Here is a 22,660-nt window from a genome sequence, read left to right on the forward strand (position 1 = left end):
CTAATGGTTCCGCAAATGTCCCCTTATCGGAACATCCCCGGGGCCTCCGGCCACTCCAGGTGGTGGCCACTACTGCCAAAATGTCAAATTTCATGTCCAGTATCAAAATCCCTAAAGTTTGATACCCATATTGCCCCAACTCTTACGGTTCCGCAAATGTCCCCTTATCGGAACATCCCCGGGGCCTCCGGCCACTCCGTATTGTGGTCACTACTGCCGGAATGTCAAATTTCATGTCCGGTATCAAAAACCCTAAAGTTTGATACCCATATTGCCCCAACTCTTACGGTCCAGCAAATGTCCCCCCATCGGAACATCCGCGGCCTCCGGCCACTCCGGATTGTGGTCACTACTGCCGAAACGTCAAATTTCATGTCCAGTATCAAAATCCCTAAAATTTGATACCCATATTGCCCTAACTCTTACGGTCCGGCAAATGTCCCCCCATCGGAACATCCGCGGGGCCTCCGGCCACTCCGGATTGTGGCCACTACTGCCGAAATGTCAAATTTCATGTCCGGTATCAAAAACCATAAAGTTTGATACCCATATTGCCCCAACTCTTACGGTCCAGCAAATGTCCCCCCATCGGAACATCCGCGGGGCCTCCGGCCACTCCGTATTGTAGTCACTACTGCCGGAATGTCAAATTTCATGTCCGGTATCAAAAACCATAAAGTTTGATACCCATATTGCCCCAACTCTTACGGTCCAGCAAATGTCCCCCCATCGGAACATCCGCGGGGCCTCCGGCCACTCCGGATTGTGGTCACTACTGCCGAAACGTCAAATTTCATGTCCAGTATCAAAATCCCTAAAGTTTGATACCCATATTGCCCCAACTCTAATGGTTCCGCAAATGTCCCCTTATCGGAACATCCCGGGCCTCCGGCCACTCCAGGTGGTGGCCACTACGGCCAAAATGTCAAATTTCATGTCCAGTATCAAAATCCCTAAAGTTTGATACCCATATTCCCCCAACTCTTACGGTCTGGCAAATGTCCCCCCATCGGAACATCCGCGGGGCCTCCGGCCACTCCGGATTGTGGCCACTACTGCCAAAATGTCAAATTTCATGTCCAGTATCAAAATCCCTAAAGTTTGATACCCATATTGCCCTAACTCTTACGGTCCGGCAAATGTCCCCCATCGGAACATCCCGGGGCCTCCGGCCACTCCGGATTGTGGCCACTACTGCCGAAATGTCAAATTTCATGTCCGGTATCAAAAACCATAAAGTTTGATACCCATATTGCCCCAACTCTTACGGTCCAGCAAATGTCCCCCCATCGGAACATCCGCGGGGCCTCCGGCCACTCCGGATTGTGGCCACTACTGCCGAAATGTCAAATTTCATGTCCAGTATCAAAAACCATAAAATTTGATACCCATATTCCCCCAACTCTTACGGTTCGGCAAATGTCCCCCCATCGGAACATCCGCGGGGTCTCCGGCCACTCCGGATTGTGGCCACTACTGCCAAAATGTCAAATTTCATGTCTGGTATCAAAAACCATAAAGTTTGATACCCATATTGCCCCAACTCTTACGGTCCAGCAAATGTCCCCTTATCGGAACATCCCCGGGGCCTCCGGCCACTCCAGGTGGTGGCCACTACTGCCAAAATGTCAAATTTCATGTCCAGTATCAAAAACCATAAAGTTTGATACCCATATTCCCGCAACTCTTACGGTTCGGCAAATGTCCCCCCATCGGAACATCCGCGGGGTCTCCGGCCACTCCGGATTGTGGCCACTACTGCCAAAATGTCAAATTTCATGTCCGGTATCAAAAACCATAAAGTTTGATACCCATATTGCCCCAACTCTTACGGTCCAGCAAATGTCCCCCCATCGGAACATCCGCGGGGCCTCCGGCCACTCCGTATTGTGGTCACTACTGCCGGAATGTCAAATTTCATGTCCGGTATCAAACACCATAAAGTTTGATACCCATATTGCCCCAACTCTTACGGTCCAGCAAATGTCCCCTTATCGGAACATCCGCGGGGCCTCCGGCCACTCCGGATTGTGGTCACTACTGCCGAAACGTCAAATTTCATGTCCGGTATCAAAAACCATAAAGTTTGATACCCATATTGCCCCAACTCTTACGGTCCAGCAAATGTCCCCCCATCGGAACATCCGCGGGGCCTCCGGCCACTCCGTATTGTGGTCACTACTGCCGGAATGTCAAATTTCATGTCCGGTATCAAAACCCTAAAGTTTGATACCCATATTGCCCCAACTCTTACGGTCCAGCAAATGTCCCCCCATCGGAACATCCGCGGGGCCTCCGGCCACTCCGGATTGTGGTCACTACTGCCGAAACGTCAAATTTCATGTCCAGTATCAAAATCCCTAAAGTTTGATACCCATATTGCCCCAACTCTAATGGTTCCGCAAATGTCCCTTATCGGAACATCCCGGGGCCTCCGGCCACTCCAGGTGGTGGCCACTACGGCCAAAATGTCAAATTTCATGTCCAGTATCAAAATCCTAAAGTTTGATACCCATATTCCCCAACTCTTACGGTCTGGCAAATGTCCCCCCATCGGAACATCCGCGGGGCCTCCGGCCACTCCGGATTGTGGCCACTATTGCCAAAATGTCAAATTTCATGTCCAGTATCAAAATCCCTAAAGTTTGATACCCATATTGCCCTAACTCTTACGGTCCGGCAAATGTCCCCCCATCGGAACATCCGCGGGGCCTCCGGCCAATCCGGATTGTGGCCACTACTGCCAAAATGTCAAATTTCATGTCCGGTATCAAAAACCATAAAGTTTGATACCCATATTGCCCCAACTCTTACGGTCCAGCAAATGTCCCCCCATCGGAACATCCGCGGGGCCTCCGGCCACTCCGGATTGTGGTCACTACTGCCGAAACGTCAAATTTCATGTCCAGTATCAAAATCCCTAAAGTTTGATACCCATATTGCCCCAACTCTAATGGTTCCGCAAATGTCCCCTTATCGGAACATCCGCGGGGCCTCCGGCCACTCCGGATTGTGGCCACTACGGCCAAAATGTCTAATTTCATGTCCAGTATCAAAATCCCTAAAGTTTGATACCCATATTCCCCCAACTCTTACGGTCTGGCAAATGTCCCCCCATCGGAACATCCGCGGGGCCTCCGGCCACTCCGGATTGTGGCCACTACTGCCAAAATGTCAAATTTCATGTCCGGTATCAAAAACCATAAAGTTTGATACCCATATTGCCCCAACTCTTACGGTCCAGCAAATGTCCCCCCATCGGAACATCCGCGGGGCCTCCGGCCACTCCGGATTGTGGTCACTACTGCCGAAACGTCAAATTTCATGTCCAGTATCAAAATCCCTAAAGTTTGATACCCATATTGCCCCAACTCTAATGGTTCCGCAAATGTCCCCTTATCGGAACATCCCCGGCCTCCGGCCACTCCAGGTGGTGGCCACTACGGCCAAAATGTCAAATTTCATGTCCAGTATCAAAATCCCTAAAGTTTGATACCCATATTCCCCAACTCTTACGGTCTGGCAAATGTCCCCCATCGGAACATCCGCGGCCTCCGGCCACTCCGGATTGTGGCCACTACTGCCAAAATGTCAAATTTCATGTCCAGAATCAAAATCCCTAAAGTTTGATACCCATATTGCCCTAACTCTTACGGTCCGGCAAATGTCCCCCCATCGGAACATCCGCGGGGCCTCCGGCCACTCCGGATTGTGGCCATTACTGCCAAAATGTCAAATTTCATGTCCGGTATCAAAAACCATAAAGTTTGATACCCATATTGCCCCAACTCTTACGGTCCAGCAAATGTCCCCCCATCGGAACATCCGCGGGGCCTCCGGCCACTCCGGATTGTGGTCACTACTGCCGAAACGTCAAATTTCATGTCCAGTATCAAAATCCCTAAAGTTTGATACCCATATTGCCCTAACTCTTACGGTCCGGCAAATGTCCCCCCATCGGAACATCCGCGGGGCCTCCGGCCACTCCGGATTGTGGCCACTACTGCCAAAATGTCAAATTTCATGTCCGGTATCAAAAACCATAAAGTTTGATACCCATATTGCCCCAACTCTTACGGTCCGGCAAATGTCCCCCCATCGGAACATCCGCGGGGCCTCCGACCACTCCAGGTGGTGGCCAGTTCCAATGATCGACGCCCGCGACTGGCATGTCTTAGCTGGTCCTTGCCTCCAAGCCATCTGCTCCCGGACCTCCAGGCAGTCTGCTACCGGGCCACCAGGCCATCTGCTTCTGATGTGTCCTCGTCGTCGTCCAGCAATAGAATGAATTTTCGGGACCAACCGAGCCGAGTTTTGTTGGCTCGTCGACGATCCGAAAATTATGAGGTGGAGTGGGGGAGATTTTAGATACATCAATCTCACGTCTCTCGATTGACTGATTGGGAAACGTTCGTTCATCCAACAAGCGTGCACCAAAAAGAGGGGAAATTTGCCGAGAGGGGAATTCCTCACGTAACGTTTTCGCTTCGCGAAAATTTTGGATTGACACCACGTATAGAAACCTTAGGACAAAGTTCTTTGTCAAAACTCTAGATTTGATTTTTGACCATTATGTGCATTGTGACGAGGTTTGGTTAAATTTTGTTGCCAGAGTCCATATAGAGAGCTATAATTAAAAATGTTCATAGTAGTCAGGAATGTACGTGTGACCACACAGAAAAAAATATGTAATTTTACACGACATGGAAACAATGTTTCACATGTAAATTGGCTCTATGTAATATTTAAATTTAATGTAAACTGATATATCTCATGTAAAACCCGTTCATGTAAATCTAAATCTAATGTAATGGCCAAATAACATGTAAATGTTTATCTGGTCGACAAATTTGGACGCTACAAAATCATGTAAATATTGAAATCAATGTAAAATTGTCTGATGTAAAAAGATGTCATGTATTTATTTATAATCCAATTATAACAATGAGGCTGACAGCAGTCAAAACAAAACAAATTATTTTGTGGTGTTTGGAGGTGAAACGCGCAGAGATCATGATTATGGATCAAAACGAGGCGTTGTCTATCTTGCTCGTTCCTATTGCAAAGATCAACTAACGTGAGCAGGATTGACTGTTTGTTTACAATTCGTCTTTGGTGAAATTACCTTGTTTTTCTTGAACAAAAAATCATAGTGCTGGTATTAGTTATCACTGATTTCAAAATAATCCGCCTCTAATTAGGCAATAGTCATTATTTTGTAGATCAAGCATCAAAACCCCTCGTCGTCAGCTTTCGCCGTCGAGCCTCGGCGCCGCCGGCTCGGTCGTCGTGGCGGCGGAAGAAACGTCAAGGCAACCAAAACAAAACAAATCAAAGCTGAGCTCTGTTCTGTTTCGCGACATTTTTTTTGCGTTTGTGATCTTTTTAGTGCCTTTTGGTAAGTTTATTGTCTTTTGAAATATTTTTAAAATTTCGTTGAGTTTTTTTTTCTATTGCTTGCAGCATCTTGCGTTGGACTATCACCGCGGACCGTTCCGTCGTCAGCTTGCTGTTCGCGTCGAACCCCGCCGAAACGTGAATGTTTTGGCTCTGTCTGGGATGCCACCTTCCGAAGACTGTCGAATCGTATGAAGATGAAGGGCAAGACTTTCTTCCGCCGGAACTGTGGCTGGAGATTTTCAAGTTGCTGGACGGGACATCGATCCTGCAGGCGCGGATGACCTGCCACCGGTGGAGGGAGATTGTCGATGGGTCGCGCTGGCTGCAGGACCTGTTCTGGGTTATCATTGAAGTGATGCTCTTTGATCGGTGGCACGAGCTAGAGAATCTGCCACCGGCAGCGAATGTAACAATGTAAACGGTTAAGATCTTGGAGGTCGATTCGTGGTGGCCTTGGTTCAGTTCTGGAATGCTAAATCAAGGGTTGAAGTGGCGAAAAGGCGCTTTCGACATTGCTGGGTCTACACTCATTGCTAGATATCGTCTATCCCGGAATATTCTGTCTTTGGTAGAGGTATGTAGCTAGGTCTTTAGGTTCAACGTTCAAAGCTCGATTGTGTGATTATTTGTTTGTTTTCAGACAAAGTCTGGTTGCAGATTGCGGCATTGCTTAATGTGTGTGCCTCTTCCACCAGCGGTGATGCCGAGCTGCTGGACAAAGAAATCCAGGACTTACGGTTCTGTTTTAAGAGCAATTCCGTACTAGCTTGGCTGCCGTCGAGGAGGCGGACTTGCAAGACATGAAGGGCTGAACGTCGATCAGCGTGGTGGAAGGGGTGGACGTACGCAAGGTGTTGTCTGGCGGTTACTACTTACTGACGAGTTGGACGAGGAGGAGGAGGTGAAGGAAAAACGGACGTGGTCAAGCGAAGGTCGAAGGTTCGTTCCAAACCGGGCTCCTCTGAGAGGAAGGCCAAACCCCACGAGGCGGTGCAACTGTCGAGAGACCAGAAAATGATGTATCCGTGCAACTTTTGTGTTTAAAAGTAAGTAAATAGCAATACCTACTGAAAGTTTTCATTCTCCTCCACAGAATCAGCAAACTGGTCAACGTGCAGGTTCACATCAAGACGGACCACGTTGCCGAGCGATCGAAGAGTGCGGTAAGGCGTACGGCACCAAGGGCGCCGTCAACGAACGCGACAACGACGGAAACTGACGCCTCGTGGAAGATTGGTCACGGTCTCAACCATACGTTGGCCGATAGGTTCAAGCAAGAACTGACCCAGTGAGTAATTTTGAAGCAAAACTGTATTAAAAAGTGTTAACATCACCTATGCTTTGGATTAATGGTTGTGAAAATACCGATTTAAAATTGCTCCGTTGAATCTAGTATTCAAGATTTCAATCGAATTCTAGATTCAACGGAGCAAAAAAATTATTTTGAGTTGTGTACATTTACATTAGATTCATTGGAAATTTACACGATTTCAAAAGATTTTCAGTTTGAACATTTACAATAAAAGTCATGTAAATTTCCAATGAATCTAATGTAAATATACATCATTTATCATGATACCTTTTGGTACATGATAAGTAATGTAAATTTACAGGAATATTTTTTTCTGTGCAAACGTCCACTGACTGAATTTCCTTTGGCCAGTTGTCGCACTTGCAGAAAATTTCTGGGTGTGTCAAGATAGCACGATCAGATCTTTCAAATGAAGAGTGGCAACAATGCTTGGAGTTTTTCCAGTTTTTGTTGAATATCTCAGGATTGAAACCGAATTTTGGGGATCTGTGAAGATCAAAAGCCATTGAAAGCTGCACAAAATAGTTTCCTTAACTCAATTTGGCTATAAATCGACGTTCGAAATGATAGCACGGTCACGACCGACTTGTTAAACTTTATTTTCTTTTATATTTGAGGAGCTGTATTTCAGGAACGAAAAGATCAATCTTCAATGTTTCATAGAAGGTATTCTAAGAAATTGTATAAGATTTATGAAAAAAAAAACAGAAACGGAAAATCGATTATTTTTCTCAAAACGAACTTGCAGTGGCTGCAACCACTAAAATTGCATGCAATTTCCACGAAACAAGTATCTGAAAATAAGTTTCGAATTAAACCAATCATTTTGATCATATTCCTTGTAAGGTCATGATAGCAGCGATAATAAGTCAACTCGAGCTTGACCCAATTGAGCCATTCAAGTTAAGTTAGGGTATGCGGCAGTTATGCATCCGGGGCCCCAAAACCTCTGTGTGTGTTGGCCACATCCTACCCAGCCCTTCTTCCTCCTACAATTAAGACACAAAGCTCGTTCATTATCGACGTTTATGATCATCCGGCCAAGTCAAGTTCGCAAACCACAGAGTTAAGACACAGAAGAAAGTGAAATTTCGTGACTTGCAGCAACTTGAAAACAAGCACTTAGCACTCGATCAATTTGTCACGTTTGGGCCCCCAAAAAACCTTTATCTCAGCCAAAACCCCGCCAAATACAAAGGTAACAACGACAGTCGGCCTGATATCGTACAAATGACGCATAAATTACACATTTTATGCTCTGCAAACATGGCCCGACTTCTGCGAAAATATGAATAACGGCATGCCGACGACGACGACGACGAGAAATTACTGACATCTTGCAGAAAAAAACGGAGAAAAAAGAGGTGCCCTAAAGGAGGTCCGAGGCCGGTTGGTCGATTGACCCCTGCGGAATCAACGTGTTGGGCTGCTCGCGCAGACACACGCACCCAGTCCGTGCCGGGAATCGCGCCTCCTTCTGCGTGTGCACCCGCCCATCGCAGGACCTGGCCATCCATACCTCAGGCGCGTTGTCGTCGTCGTCGGTCAGGGTTCATTAAAAGTGAAAATCCCGGCGTCCTTATTATCGAATCTGCACCGCGGGTTGCAACTGGCAGGGTGTCAACACGATTTTTTCAAAATGTATGTACTATTAATTATTTTTGGCATGATTGCTGGATTGACAAACTTTAAAGTTCAATAGTTCGGTGTAACGAAAAACAAAAAAATGAGTTTAATATTTTTCACTAAAACAATCAATCTCGGGTAGTTGGTCACTTTTTCGTTTGACACTTTTTTAGTTTGTACTCCAATGGTTTGACAAATTCAAACTAAAAAGTGACGAACCGCCACTTTTTACACGGCGCTCACGCACACTGTCAAAACAAACGTTTTATAGTGTGTGTGAATTCCGTGTAAAAGGAGTGTCAAACTAAAAAATTACCCCATTCGTTTGACAACAGTTGGTGTCAAACCATTGGGGTTTGAGTGCATCAAAAAAATAATGCACAGTTTAAATTTGAGTTGTCACCATGCCTCCACCATATCCTTGGTTAAAGGTGAACATGAATGACAAAGTCGCTTCTGCCCAATTGTCCCAACGAGGAGGAGAGATGCTCAACTTGACCATATCTGGCGGCCAAACTTGTTCGGAACGGGTTCAACTCGTCAAGTGGCAGTAATTTTTGCCTCTCTTTTTTTGCCTCCAGTTGGCAACACTTCCCCGGCAGGACCTTTAAACTGCAACCCCGGTGCAGTCACATGTGTCATATGTCATGTTCGTCGTTTTTTCTTTCGAAGGACAAAAATGGTTGGACCTCGAACGACCAACGGCACAATTCGTCTTAATGCCCCCGACCTGACATCCTCCAAGCGGGTACAAGTTTAATTCGAGATAAACAACGGAATACTTAGGGCGTGACTCGCTCTGCACTTGGGGTCGTTTCTTTTGTTCGAGATGATTTTGTTGATATTTTTTCACTTTTTTTGACCGTTGACCAATGAAGAACTCGGCAGGGTCGTAAACGCAAAACTTCGACGAACTTGGCTTTATTTTCACTTTTTGGCGAACTTGAAATCCGAAAAATTTCACTTAAAAGAAATTTCCTGAAACTCATACCTGTTGGCAATCTGGTATCTTCTTCGTTTTTGTTGTTGATGCTGATTCCCTTGATCATGGGCAACGAGGACCGAGGGAATCTCGCGCGTCAGGGCTCGTAGTGTAGCATATTTTATGTTCATCTTTAAGTTAAACCTGCTAAATCACGCGGCACTCATTTGTGCGGTTTTGGTCTGAAGTTGGATGCCAAAAAACAGGCAAAAGTGATGACCAGCGTCATAAGATATGGCTTCACGCGTGGTTGTGGTGAGGCGTAATGTGGTCAATATATTAGTACCGTAAAACCGGATAAGTTAATTGTACCCCTACTTTAGGAGTGCAAAGATTAGCGGTGAAGAAAAATCGACTGATGAAAAGGAAAACTTTTGCGGAATCAGACTCTTATTGCCCGCGAACAATTTCGGTCCTGCGTTACAAGGCCAACGGCGATCAACCGAGAATCTGGCGTAATCAGGACTGAAAGGCGATCTCTGTTACGATTTAGATTATAAGCTGTAAATCTCTGTCGGGGAATGAAGAAATGGTTTCGCTTCAACTGTTTCACTTTGAACGGTTAATTCAGTAGTGTCTCGTCGTAAAAGTTGTGTTATTCTGATTCTGCTAAATCATGTTTTTACTTACTTAGTACCTTTTTGTTTCAATATCTCAACGTTTACGTAGTTGTTGTTTTACGTTGTAAATGTATTCATTTTTTGCAGTTATAGTTTTGTTATTTCTTACTCTTTTTATATCGTAACGACAAGGTCGTTGAATAGTTTTCCGTATCTTTATAAGTAATCTCACCGTTAACTACAGTTTGTCGCTCATGTCATAAAACAAAAACAAAAAACAAAAAACAAAAACAAAAAACAAAAACAAAAAACAAAAACAAAAACAAAAACAAAAACAAAAAACAAAAACAAAAACAAAAAACAAAAACAAAAACAAAAAACAAAAACAAAAACAAAAACAAAAACAAAAACAAAAACAAAAACAAAAACAAAAACAAAAACAAAAACAAAACAAAAACAAAAACAAAAAACAAAAACAAAAACAAAAACAAAAAACAAAAACAAAAACAAAAACAAAACAAAAAACAAAAACAAAAAACAAAAAAACAAAAACAAAAACAAAAACAAAAAACAAAAACAAAAAACAAAAACAAAAAACAAAAACAAAAACAAAAAACAAAAAACAAAAACAAAAACAAAAACAAAAACAAAAACAAAAAACAAAAACAAAAACAAAAACAAAAACAAAAACAAAAACAAAAACAAAAACAAAAACAAAAACAAAAAACAAAAACAAAAAACAAAAACAAAAAACAAAAACAAAAAACAAAAAACAAAAACAAAAAACAAAAAACAAAAAAACAAAAAACAAAAACAAAAAACAAAAAACAAAAAACAAAAACAAAAACAAAAACAAAAAAACAAAACAAAAAACAAAAACAAAAAACAAAAACAAAAAACAAAAACAAAAACAAAAAACAAAAAAACAAAAAACAAAAAACAAAAACAAAATCTTGAATCTTGAATCTTGAATCTTGAATCTTGAATCTTGAATCTTGAATCTTGAATCTTGAATCTTGAATCTTGAATCTTGAATCTTGAATCTTGAATCTTGAATCTTGAATCTTGAATCTTGAATCTTGAATCTTGAATCTTGAATCTTGAATCTTGAATCTTGAATCTTGAATCTTGAATCTTGAATCTTGAATCTTGAATCTTGAATCTTGAATCTTGAATCTTGAATCTTGAATCTTGAATCTTGAATCTTGAATCTTGAATCTTGAATCTTGAATCTTGAATCTTGAATCTTGAATCTTGAATCTTGAATCTTGAATCTTGAATCTTGAATCTTGAATCTTGAATCTTGAATCTTGAATCTTGAATCTTGAATCTTGAATCTTGAATCTTGAATCTTGAATCTTGAATCTTGAATCTTGAATCTTGAATCTTGAATCTTGAATCTTGAATCTTGAATCTTGAATCTTGAATCTTGAATCTTGAATCTTGAATCTTGAATCTTGAATCTTGAATCTTGAATCTTGAATCTTGAATCTTGAATCTTGAATCTTGAATCTTGAATCTTGAATCTTGAATCTTGAATCTTGAATCTTGAATCTTGAATCGATCTTGAAACAAGAAACAAGAAACAAGAAACAAGAAACAAGAAACAAGAAACAAGAAACAAGAAACAAGAAACAAGAAACAAGAAACAAGAAACAAGAAACAAGAAACAAGAAACAAGAAACAAGAAACAAGAAACAAGAAACAAGAAACAAGAAACAAGAAACAAGAAACAAGAAACAAGAAACAAGAAACAAGAAACAAGAAACAAGAAACAAGAAACAAGAAACAAGAAACAAGAAACAAGAAACAAGAAACAAGAAACAAGAAACAAGAAACAAGAAACAAGAAACAAGAAACAAGAAACAAGAAACAAGAAACAAGAAACAAGAAACAAGAAACAAGAAACAAGAAACAAGAAACAAGAAACAAGAAACAAGAAACAAGAAACAAGAAACAAGAAACAAGAAACAAGAAACAAGAAACAAGAAACAAGAAACAAGAAACAAGAAACAAGAAACAAGAAACAAGAAACAAGAAACAAGAAACAAGAAACAAGAAACAAGAAACAAGAAACAAGAAACAAGAAACAAGAAACAAGAAACAAGAAACAAGAAACAAGAAACAAGAAACAAGAAACAAGAAACAAGAAACAAGAAACAAGAAACAAGAAACAAGAAACAAGAAACAAGAAACAAGAAACAAGAAACAAGAAACAAGAAACAAGAAACAAGAAACAAGAAACAAGAAACAAGAAACAAGAAACAAGAAACAAGAAACAAGAAACAAGAAACAAGAAACAAGAAACAAGAAACAAGAAACAAGAAACAAGAAACAAGAAACAAGAAACAAGAAACAAGAAACAAGAAACAAGAAACAAGAAACAAGAAACAAGAAACAAGAAACAAGAAACAAGAAACAAGAAACAAGAAACAAGAAACAAGAAACAAGAAACAAGAAACAAGAAACAAGAAACAAGAAACAAGAAACAAGAAACAAGAAACAAGAAACAAGAAACAAGAAACAAGAAACAAGAAACAAGAAACAAGAAACAAGAAACAAGAAACAAGAAACAAGAAACAAGAAACAAGAAACAAGAAACAAGAAACAAGAAACAAGAAACAAGAAACAAGAAACAAGAAACAAGAAACAAGAAACAAGAAACAAGAAACAAGAAACAAGAAACAAGAAACAAGAAACAGTAGAACTCAAATGTGATGTTAAAAGTAAGAAAAAAAAATACGACACAATTTTGTTTCATGATTCATTCATCCGAAGTCCCATACAAATTCTTGGATAGTCAAATTTTGGATTATCGAAACGTCGGATAATCGATGCTTCGCACAATCTTGTGGAGTGAAGATTTTTTTTTTTAAACTAGAGCTACACAAGCTTCCCTAAGTTTGTCCCTCTCCACGCAGTTTGCGTTAAAACCGTGCAAAAACCTCTTCACGGAGCATAAAGCCTTCGGCTTTATTCGCATTGTGAGCATATTATAAATCACTCAATTAAATCCACCCAGATGCATTCAAGCATATAGAAGAACCAACCTTGCACCGAATTCGTTTACGATAGATTTTCAATCTCGCTCGTCTTAGTGAAACGCTGCGTCCACAATGGCGCCCCTTAACCTTCAAAATTCGATATCCAAAACATACCGTGGTCAGTCAAATGATCTAGAAGCAGCGCGAGTTGAATCATAATGGGTTTAAAGTAGAAATCTTGTTTTCTGTGGTTGAAAAAAGTTATTAAGGGTGAGACCTTCAATACGGGGTTGTTTAATTTTGGAAACATATTGGAATCGTTTTTTGGCCGAATTTTCTCGTAGTAGCTACTTGAATTGACCATCATTTGAAATTTCATTAAATATTTGTTCATCTATTACATTTAAATCATATTTAAATCATACCATCAATGGCATGTGTAATAATTGTAAATATATGGTAAATAAACAAGTACAATAGAGATTTCTGTTAATTTGCAAATTTCTCACAAATTGTTGTCGACTAGTTTGTTAAGGTTAACAAAGTTGAATGCAGTTAACAATGAAATTTATGTAACAAACTAGCTTCACAGACAATTTGCACCTATTGATTGATCCTCAGTGCAAAAAAAGTTACATCACCGTTGCTGCTGCTGCAGAATGTGTCTGGATCGAATGGAAAATCAACCCGGCGATCGGGTCATGTGTTTGTTGGGATTGGTTCTATTATTGTTAGTGATGGATGGACCAACATCCGGCAGGGCAGCTAAAATATAAAAACGACCAGGGAAAACAAAACCAAGTTTGTCTTTTGACCGGTTAAGGGCCCTGTTACTTGCACTTTTCATTAGCCAGACACAAATACAGGTGGGGGGAGACCTCCTTCATCATAATGGATTAGCACGGAGAGATGCATAACGGCTGATTCAAATGGTGGCATCGACCATCCGAGTGGTGTCGGATAGGAAAAGTTCAAATATCCAACAACAGCCCAACGTCCAATCCCATGTTTGTGCACACTTTGTCCGAGAGTTTGCAAGTACTTGCGACCCGTGTGTGTGGGTCTGTTTAAGGTTATGTGTATGACAGTTACGTTACTGATTTGAACGCGGCTTGACGAGAGAAATCCCCAGCGGATGCAATAATAAAAAGGTGTTAGAAGGAAAATATTGTTTGATGACATTGTAATGTTGCAAGACCAACGTTAGATGTTGCTCAAGATGGGAACAAAGTTGGAACAAATAACACCTTTTAACGATTATGTTGAACATACATGTTTTACCTTGACCTTACAAAGTATTGCTTGATTAGTGTCTCTTTTTATTTCGCAAATTGGATATTTTATATTTGCTAACAGGGATGGAATAATCGCAAAAAAATCATTTTCGCCTACGAACTTTCTTCACCCGCGAAAGAGAGAGGAGGCAAATCACGCAAAAGAAAATCGCTCCCGAAATTCTCCAAGAAAATCAATCTGCTGATGATTTTTATGTTTTATGCCCATCTACAAAATGTGACAGGTCATTTTGCGACATGTGACGTTACACTTGCAAGTGTAGTAGTGAAAAAGATGTTCCACCGAATAATCAAGGTGATGATTTTTTTAGATTCCTTTTACCGATCTTTCGTGCGCGAGAGAAGAGAGCCATGCTCCCTTCGGATTTTTTTCTTTTGATGAACGTCCAAATACTTTTTTTGATGGTGATTATACCATCGCTGTTTGCTAAGAATACATTTGGATTAAAGTACCTTACTAACAGTTTTTTCAAGATTATCAATTTAGTATTTTTTTATTTTGATGAAACTTTGTCCATGAGAATGTCGAAAAAAGCAATTGAACACCAATAGTTTTTTATGCAAGCCTCCGAATAATTTTGCGGGTTAGCCATACAAAATGAGCATGTCAATAATCGAAAATCTGTATCTATAAAAGGAATTATTGGATCGATTTGGTGTCTTCGGCAAAGTTGTAGGTAAGGATCTGTTATTTTCAGAAACAAACAGATTCACGATTAAATCCTAACGGTTTTTTAAATTTTAGAAATTTTAAGGCTAAAATTTTCGAAATATGTTCAATATTTAACAATTTGAAAATATTGCATGAAATAAAAGCACCTCATTTTTCCCAAAGTGGAGAAGTTTCCTACAAGTTCCTGTTTTTGACTTTGTTGATCGGACTGCTGGTTGCTGAGAGGCTTAGCCTTTTGTAATTTTAAAATTGGATAATTTTTCAGAGTCACCCAATCAGCTAAATTTTTAAATTGACAATATTGTTTCGTTTTTCTTCGCTTAATTTTTTTTTTGTAAAACTATCTTCTCTTTTTAATACAAATTATTTATCTAATCTTTTTTTAAAACTTGAAAGTGTCAAGCCTATTTCATTGGATAGGTCTTTCAAATATCTTTGTAAAAAAACAAGACAGGTTTTCTTACGAAAAAACTCTTTTTGCTATCTTCCGAACTTTAGCCTGTAAAACTCGATCCTGAAAAGTTATTAGCGATTTAAAAAGGTCATTATTGTATGAAAAACTGTTTTTTCACCAACTTTAGGCTCGGGTATCAATGGGTTAATCGCAACCAATTTCGCTCAAAATGTGCATAGATGCTTAAAACAACCCAAAAAACTGTATTCCGCTTGTGGAGTAAGGGTTCATTTTTTCTGGGCACCCTACTCACCACACATGACCTTCGAACGCCTAGAAATGAGCAGAAACTTGCAACAGAGACCACAAAAGACCCGGGGGTCGTTGAAGTGGATTGCTTTTTTTTTTGCTTTTAGGTATAAGAAGTTCATTTTTCGAGTGATTTTAAGCCAGGGGTGACCAGTACGGCCCGCGGGCCAAATGTAGCCCGCGAGGTGATTTTTTGTGGCCCGCGAGCCCATTTTGAATAATTACGTAAAATGGCCCTTTGACCAATCTGTAAAGTTATTATGAATTGATTGGTTCAAGCTTTTTAAAGAACCTTTACAGATGTTTTTAACATTAAAAAAATATATTGCACCATTTTTTAAGGACTAGGCTTCAAACTTATTTTGCTCCAATAAAGCACCTCGGGATTAGAACTCATGACATTTGGTTACGAATCTGAGTGCATAACATCTAATTCAGGCAGACAAAAAATAGATATTTTATTGAAATTGGAGGAAGTATTGTTGAAAATCCTTTGCAACTATAATTAATTAAAGTTGCACTTTACTTTAAAATAAAACAACATAATTTTTGAAAGTTTATGTTATGTGATTTTTGTTTTTTTTTCAATTCTTCGTGAAAATACGATTTTTTCAGCCACAAAATGTTCAACCATCTCTCGACCTTGACCGGACCGTGGTCTTTTTTTATAAATCCTTACAAAAACACTGTGTTTACTGATTAAAGTTTTGGCATGAAATTAACAATTTAAAAAGCTAACGAATAATAATTTTTGCTTTTTGTTTATTTTGTTAATTAATAAATTTGAACCACATAATTGAAAGCTTTTTGAACAAAAATGTTGGATTTTTTTCCTTATCTTATAAATAAAATCCCCAACAATTGTTATTTTCTGTATCACAGATTGAAATAAAGTAATTTCCTTTCAATTATTTTTTTTTGCAATTGGCCCACAAGCTCATGTGAGCTTTAAATTTGGCCCAGCATTCAAAAACTTTGAGCACCCCTGTTTTAAGCCTTTCCTCAGGTGTATTTTTTTGTTGTGAACGGTGAATTTAACTAACCAAGGATGTTTGACATAAAATTTGATTTAAAAATTCCGGTTAAATTAGCAATATTTTATAATTGAAAAATGTATTTGAAATAGTTTTTGTAACCATCAAGAGACCCAAATAAAAAAAATATTGAGAGGTGTAATTTTAGAATATTTCACACATTTTGCTATCACAAAAACAAATTTAAACCGGACATGATGCCCCATCGAAAAGTACCCAATACTGTACCCTTATGCAGTTATGCACCTTTTGCACTTGTTGAGCATTCCACCCAAAGTGCGCACTTGACTTGACTTGGTTGTCGTCACTTTCCTTTGCGTGAAACCATCATGCAAAAGGGATAAATCTTTCTGTTGAGCATGATGCCAACTCGAATGATTGAGCTTGATTGGGCCTGACCTGCGAGCTTTTCACCATTCAACTTCAAGTGATTGCCAGTCAATCGAACGGGGTAACTTCACAGCGGACCACGAGTACTATTTTGCATAAAAAGTGCATTTCATACTATGAGTGGAGTATTGTTGTATTACCTCATGACATGTTAGCTGGTTGGGGAGGGTGTTGGTTTCGTGCAAAAAAAATAGTAATTATCTAGAGATTTTAATCAATTTGATAAATATTTGTCCAGCCCTTTTCCATCGCCGGTAATCCATCAAAACTTTCCCTTTCGATTTGCATCATGATTTGCAAACTGTGCACATTTCTCCACGACTCGAAAGCCCTCAACAATGGGCATCATTCACAAATGACGTGAAGTGAGTTTTACTCTCAAGAATGACCCACGCAATTTCTCACCGTGACCATGAACAACGGGCAGCGTCAAGTCCAAGTGTTAAGGTTAAGGAAAAAGTTCAGCTCGAGGTTTTAGCTTATTTTTACAGTAGACGATGATGATGATGATGATGACGGCTCTAATGGCTGTTAAGTTTAAACGGGCTTTTAACATCCTCCTTCTAAATGCATAGTTCAACTAGCCTGAGAAAGGTTGTGAATATATAATTATTTTCCCTTCGATGGCAACGGGCCCGGAACATCGTAAATTAATTCGACCGAACTTGAACTGCTGAACTGGGCTGTCCCCTGCCAGGCCACCCAACCAACCAATTCCCTGCAGCTAATGCAACTGCACACATGAGAGAGATGCACTCATCACACCTTGCCGTTGATCATAAAATAAGGCTTGAGAATGTAATTTGGGAATTTCCATAAAATTGTATATTTTAACTTTAAGCTGTTTTTTTGGATTTCAAAAAAACTGTTAATCAGTTAATCAAATTCTCAAATTACATCTCTTCACCCTAAAGTCACAAACGTTTAACCCGCAATGGTGAGTCGGTTAACAAATGTGCGAATGTCGAAAGGCGGCAAATTAGCAGTGTTTACTTTAAACCAGCGATTTATCAATTGGATAGGATGGCTGACGCGGCAGCAGCAATGCACATCCCTGGGCTAAGGAGGTATTCATCATAAAGTTTTACAGCTTTACACTGGCTGAGCAAGAAGGGTTTGCTTTGCGAGAATGTCACACCTCGATTGAGATGTGCTGCACAATGTAAGTAAGATTCTGGAATATAATGGCAGGCATTCTTTGCGTGATTTTGTGTATCTGAAACTTTATTTTGAAAGCTACGGAAAATGCATCTAATTCATAGAAAGATATCTCAAAACGGTGCACTTTATCAAAATTTCTTTACGGGAAGTACTTATCGATTGCAAATTTGATTTAACACTAAAAGTTTAATCCAAAAAAATGTTTTGTGTAGCATTTATATTTTTCAACAAAAAAATCTTTTTTTGGCATTTCCCGTTACTCAACTGTCAAAAATCGTTGTATATGTCATTTTATGGAAAATTTAATGAAATTTTCGAAGCTGCAGTATCCCATAGTGGTCATTTTTTCATTTAAAGCAAAAAAAAACATTTTAAAATAACTTGTCTATATATATATAAAACATTTCGACGGTTTTGTTCGAACGCGAATCAGTTCAAAACAGAACGTCAGATCGAGGTGCTCTTTGTTGCGTTGGGTTCGTATAAGTCCAAGGAAGGTTCTTACACTAAAAAGTTATAACTTTGTCCACTCTGGAAACGATTCCGGAAAATCTGCAGATTGTATGGGAAAAGTTACGTAAAATCAAATTTTGATCACAGGAGGCTGAATAAGCAAAACAGTTAAAAACGTCAACAAACGAAAAAAGGCAGAACAAAGTTTGTCGGGTAAGGCTTGTTTTTTATAACTTTGCAGGGGTCACTTAAGTGCTCATAACTTTTGCTAAGGTTCCTGATTAATTCCAATCTTCGGAAATAATCGGAGGGTTCTTTAAAAAAAATTCCCAAATATTCAAAATTATGAACAACAGCTGCAAATCTACAGAAAACTGAAAAAGCTACAGTTAAGTTAAACTGTCCCTATTCAGACTATAGTCCCGATTTTCCCCAATCGGTGGTAGTGATTTAAATGTAGATGTAAAGGGCAAAAAATAAAATTAAAAAAAAAATAATTACCGGTCACGGCTTTAAAATTAGAATGAAAAAAGTGTTTTTAAATGCATTATCCAGTTGTTTTGCAATGATTATTTTCCAAAATTTCAAAGTATTGACGAAAATTTTATTTTTGTGAGAAAAAAGTTTTTGCGGTGCTGAACATTGTAATTTCATGAAAGTTCAAAATATTTTTAAACGAGCCCATACAAGCTAAATATGATTAACAATGCAGAAAAAGGCATTTTAAATTGTTTTGAGTTGATTAGACCTCTATTTCTGTTAAAATTTTAATGAAAAATATGTTTTTGTCTACTGATTTTTCGAACCAATTTTGAAGGGGGAGGGAGGGGGGAGGGGGTGGTCAAGTTTTGCAAACGAGTTCAGTACAATATTTTGTGAAATTCCGAAAAACACCGTTTGGTGAAATTATAAGTCAAATGTTCATGTATTTTTTCGACAAATTCATTCAAATCAATAAGATGTTGAAAAGTATTACTTTTCAAAAGAAGTGCTGAAAAGTTCAACTTTTCAGCATCCATTTCAGAGCCAAAAAGTAGAACTTCTCAGCATTTATTTTGAAAAGTGTTGCTATTTGATTCTGTTATTTTTGGTACAGAAAAGTAGGCTTTTTCGTCGCTCAAGATTGACAGGAAAAGTAAATAATTTCACGACGGAATAGAGGAGAAAAGCAACTCGCGACAAAATTTTGAGGCTAGGAATTTTGACAGGTATGATTTTCATAAAGTATTCGCCTCCTTTTCTCTCCCACCGAAAAACTGAGGACAATGTAGCTGTCAGACTAGGCCAAAATGTTAAAGTCACTCACAAAATGAACTTTGAGTGATTTGAGTTCATTCCTGACGTCACGATTTTCTCCTCTATAGAGGAGAAAAGCAATTCGCGACAAAATTTTGAGGCTAGGAATTTTGACAGGTATGATTTTCATAAAGTATTCGCCTCCTTTTCTCTCCCACATAAAAACTGGGGACAAGGTAGCTGTCAAACTAGGCCAAACTGTTAAATCACTCACAAAATGAACTTTGAGTGATTTGAGTTCATTTCTGACGTCACGATTTTCTCCTTTATAAACCCGGAACTGACACCTGTCAAAAAAGTTCATTCGGTTGTTTACCTTTGAGGTTAAGTTACGCGCTTTTCTCCTTTAATAAAGAAAATATTTTATTCCCGTTTCCTGGGCTGGTAACTCGATTGCCAATTTATATTTCCTGAAAAATGAATGGTTTGATAATTGTAATCAAGTTTTATTTTTTTTTCCATAAACTTAATTTTATTAGTATGAAGCTTTATTGAAATAAGCCATATTTTTTTTGCCTCAGTACAAATAAATTACCATAATGTTTACTAAACTTAATGAAAGCAGCTAAAAATATGTATGATGAGTATAATTACAAACTGCTTAATGCATGATTAAGGCATGTCCACAGCTACTGCGAAAAAAAACTGATCTTTTCTTGTTATAAGCAGAAAACATTAATAAGCATATTGGTATACAACTTGCAAGCTGCTATAAACCTGCCAACGCGGTGTAATGCTTTAAACTTTTTCGCCGGCTGCGTAGCAAACCGAAAAGCTTCACCCTAAAGAGCTTTTCTGCGAATGAGCGTTATTGCACTTTTATTGTAGTTAGCTATAATGTAGCGCCGGTGTAAGAGGAAGTTAGATGGTAAATGTTGCAATAACTAAATTACTATAGCAAAGGTGTATGTTAGAAATTTAGTGATTAATTATTCAAGACATTTGGTGTATGTTATCTGCCCGTAATTAATTAAGGGATTATGTTGGAGTGTTTACTGTAGTTTAGTGCATAAGGAGAAATGCGTATTCTCCGCTGAGGAAAGGCTTTTAAATCACTCAAAAAATTACTATTCATGCCTCGTAGGCCTTGCCAGGACATGGAACAGCTGTATCGCTCCAACGAAACGCGTAAGTTCTACAAGAAACTCAGTCAATCCCGGACTGGCTTCATGCCGCGAGCCGAAATGTGCCGGGACAAGGACGGAGGCATCTTGACGGACGAGCGTGAGGTGATCGAAAGGTGGAAGCAGCACTTCGACGAGCATCTGAACGGCCCAGAGGCGGAGTACCAGGGCGACGGGGAAACGACGTCAGCGGTATGGTGGACGGCGAGGACGAGCCAGCACCCACGATGAGGAGGTTAAGGATGCCATCAAGAAGCTGAAGAACAACAAAGCAGCGGGTAAGGATGGTATCGGTGCTGAACTCATCAAGATGGGCCCGGACAAGCTGGTGGCCTGTCTACACCGGCTGATAGTCAAGGTCTGGGACACAGAACAGCTACCGGAGGAGTGGAAAGAGGGAGTAATATGCCCGATCTACAAGAAGGGGACAAGTTGGAATGTGAGAACTATCGAGCCATCACTATTCTCAACGCGGCCTACAAAGTGCTGTCTCAGATCATCTTCTGTCGTCTGTCGGAGCGAGCAAAGGATTTCGTTGGGACGTACCAAGCCGGTTTCGTGGAGGGGAAATCGACGACGGACCAAATCTTTTTGCTGCGCCAAATCCTCCAAAAATGTCGCGAGTACCAGATCCCGACGCACCACCTGTTCATCGATTTCAAAGCCGCGTACGACTCGGTCGATCGCGAAGAGCTATGGAAGATCATGTACGAGAACGGCTTTCCCGGGAAGCTGATCAGACTGGTGAAATCGACAATGGACGGGGCACGGTGCAGCGTGAAGATTTCGGGAGCGATGTCCGACCCGATCGAATCGCGCAAGGGACTGCGACAAGGCGACGGTATCTCCGGCCTCTGTTTCAACATTGGGCTTGAAGGTGTTATGAGGCGGGCGGGCTTCAACATGCGGGGCACGATCATCAACCGGTCCAACCAGTTCATCTGCTACGCCGACGACATGGACATTGTCGGCAGAACGTTCGAGGATGTGGCCAGGCGGTACACCGAATTGAAGCGGGAAGCGGATATTTTGGATTGAAGGTGAATGTGGCGAAGACGAAATAGGGAATTATGCCTATTTTAATCAATGACCTATCTTCAGCCTATCGCATTTTCTAACCTAAATAATTAACAAATAAACTCATTTTAAAGAGCCACAAACCAGCCAAACTATGAGCAAGAAGTGAGCATGCATCCTAGTGAAAGATTTAATCCGAAAAACACTATATTTTTACAAAAACAGGAAAAATGTATTTGGCTCGTGTTTTTCCTTACCTGACACCGTCATTTAAGCCGGCCTGATAAATCTTCTGACCGATTAAGCATAGTCCTTTGAATCAGACCACTTTTGTTTTACTTTTTACCTCACTATTTTACACTTTTTAATTATGTTCATTGCTGCAATTTAAACATACGTTTATTTCACATCGAGCTTCTCAATTTTTTTTACGCGAAATGTTGTTTTAATTGAAGAAATACACTTTAAAAAAATGCCGAAGCACTAGCTCCCAACATATTTTCAACACTTTTGAGCAATCTTCTTAATTGACACCAATACAAGCGCAACTACAGTGTTGCCAAACTGAAACATATTATTTCTCATCTTGGTCCATGCTTGCATAATCTTTTTCGTCCATTTTATTAACATTTGCCTCAAAACTGGCAACC

At 39.8% G+C, this 22,660-nt stretch overlaps 1 protein-coding gene across 1 annotated transcript in view; it reads right to left on the reverse strand.

Annotated features, from left to right (window-relative positions):
• The window catches only part of LOC6043662 (elongation of very long chain fatty acids protein 4), a 50,907-nt gene extending 28,429 nt beyond the window's left edge, over nucleotides 1-22,478 (reverse strand). Inside the window, exon 1 of the mRNA XM_038257328.1 lies at nucleotides 22,268-22,478. The gene's annotated coding sequence lies outside the window, so the exon portion shown is untranslated. The remainder of the gene's footprint in view (nucleotides 1-22,267) is intronic.
• Nucleotides 22,479-22,660: the final 182 nt, after the last annotated feature.

Source organism: Culex quinquefasciatus, chromosome 2 (assembly GCF_015732765.1).
Source record: "Culex quinquefasciatus strain JHB chromosome 2, VPISU_Cqui_1.0_pri_paternal, whole genome shotgun sequence".
Taxonomy (NCBI): Eukaryota; Metazoa; Arthropoda; class Insecta; order Diptera; family Culicidae; genus Culex; species Culex quinquefasciatus.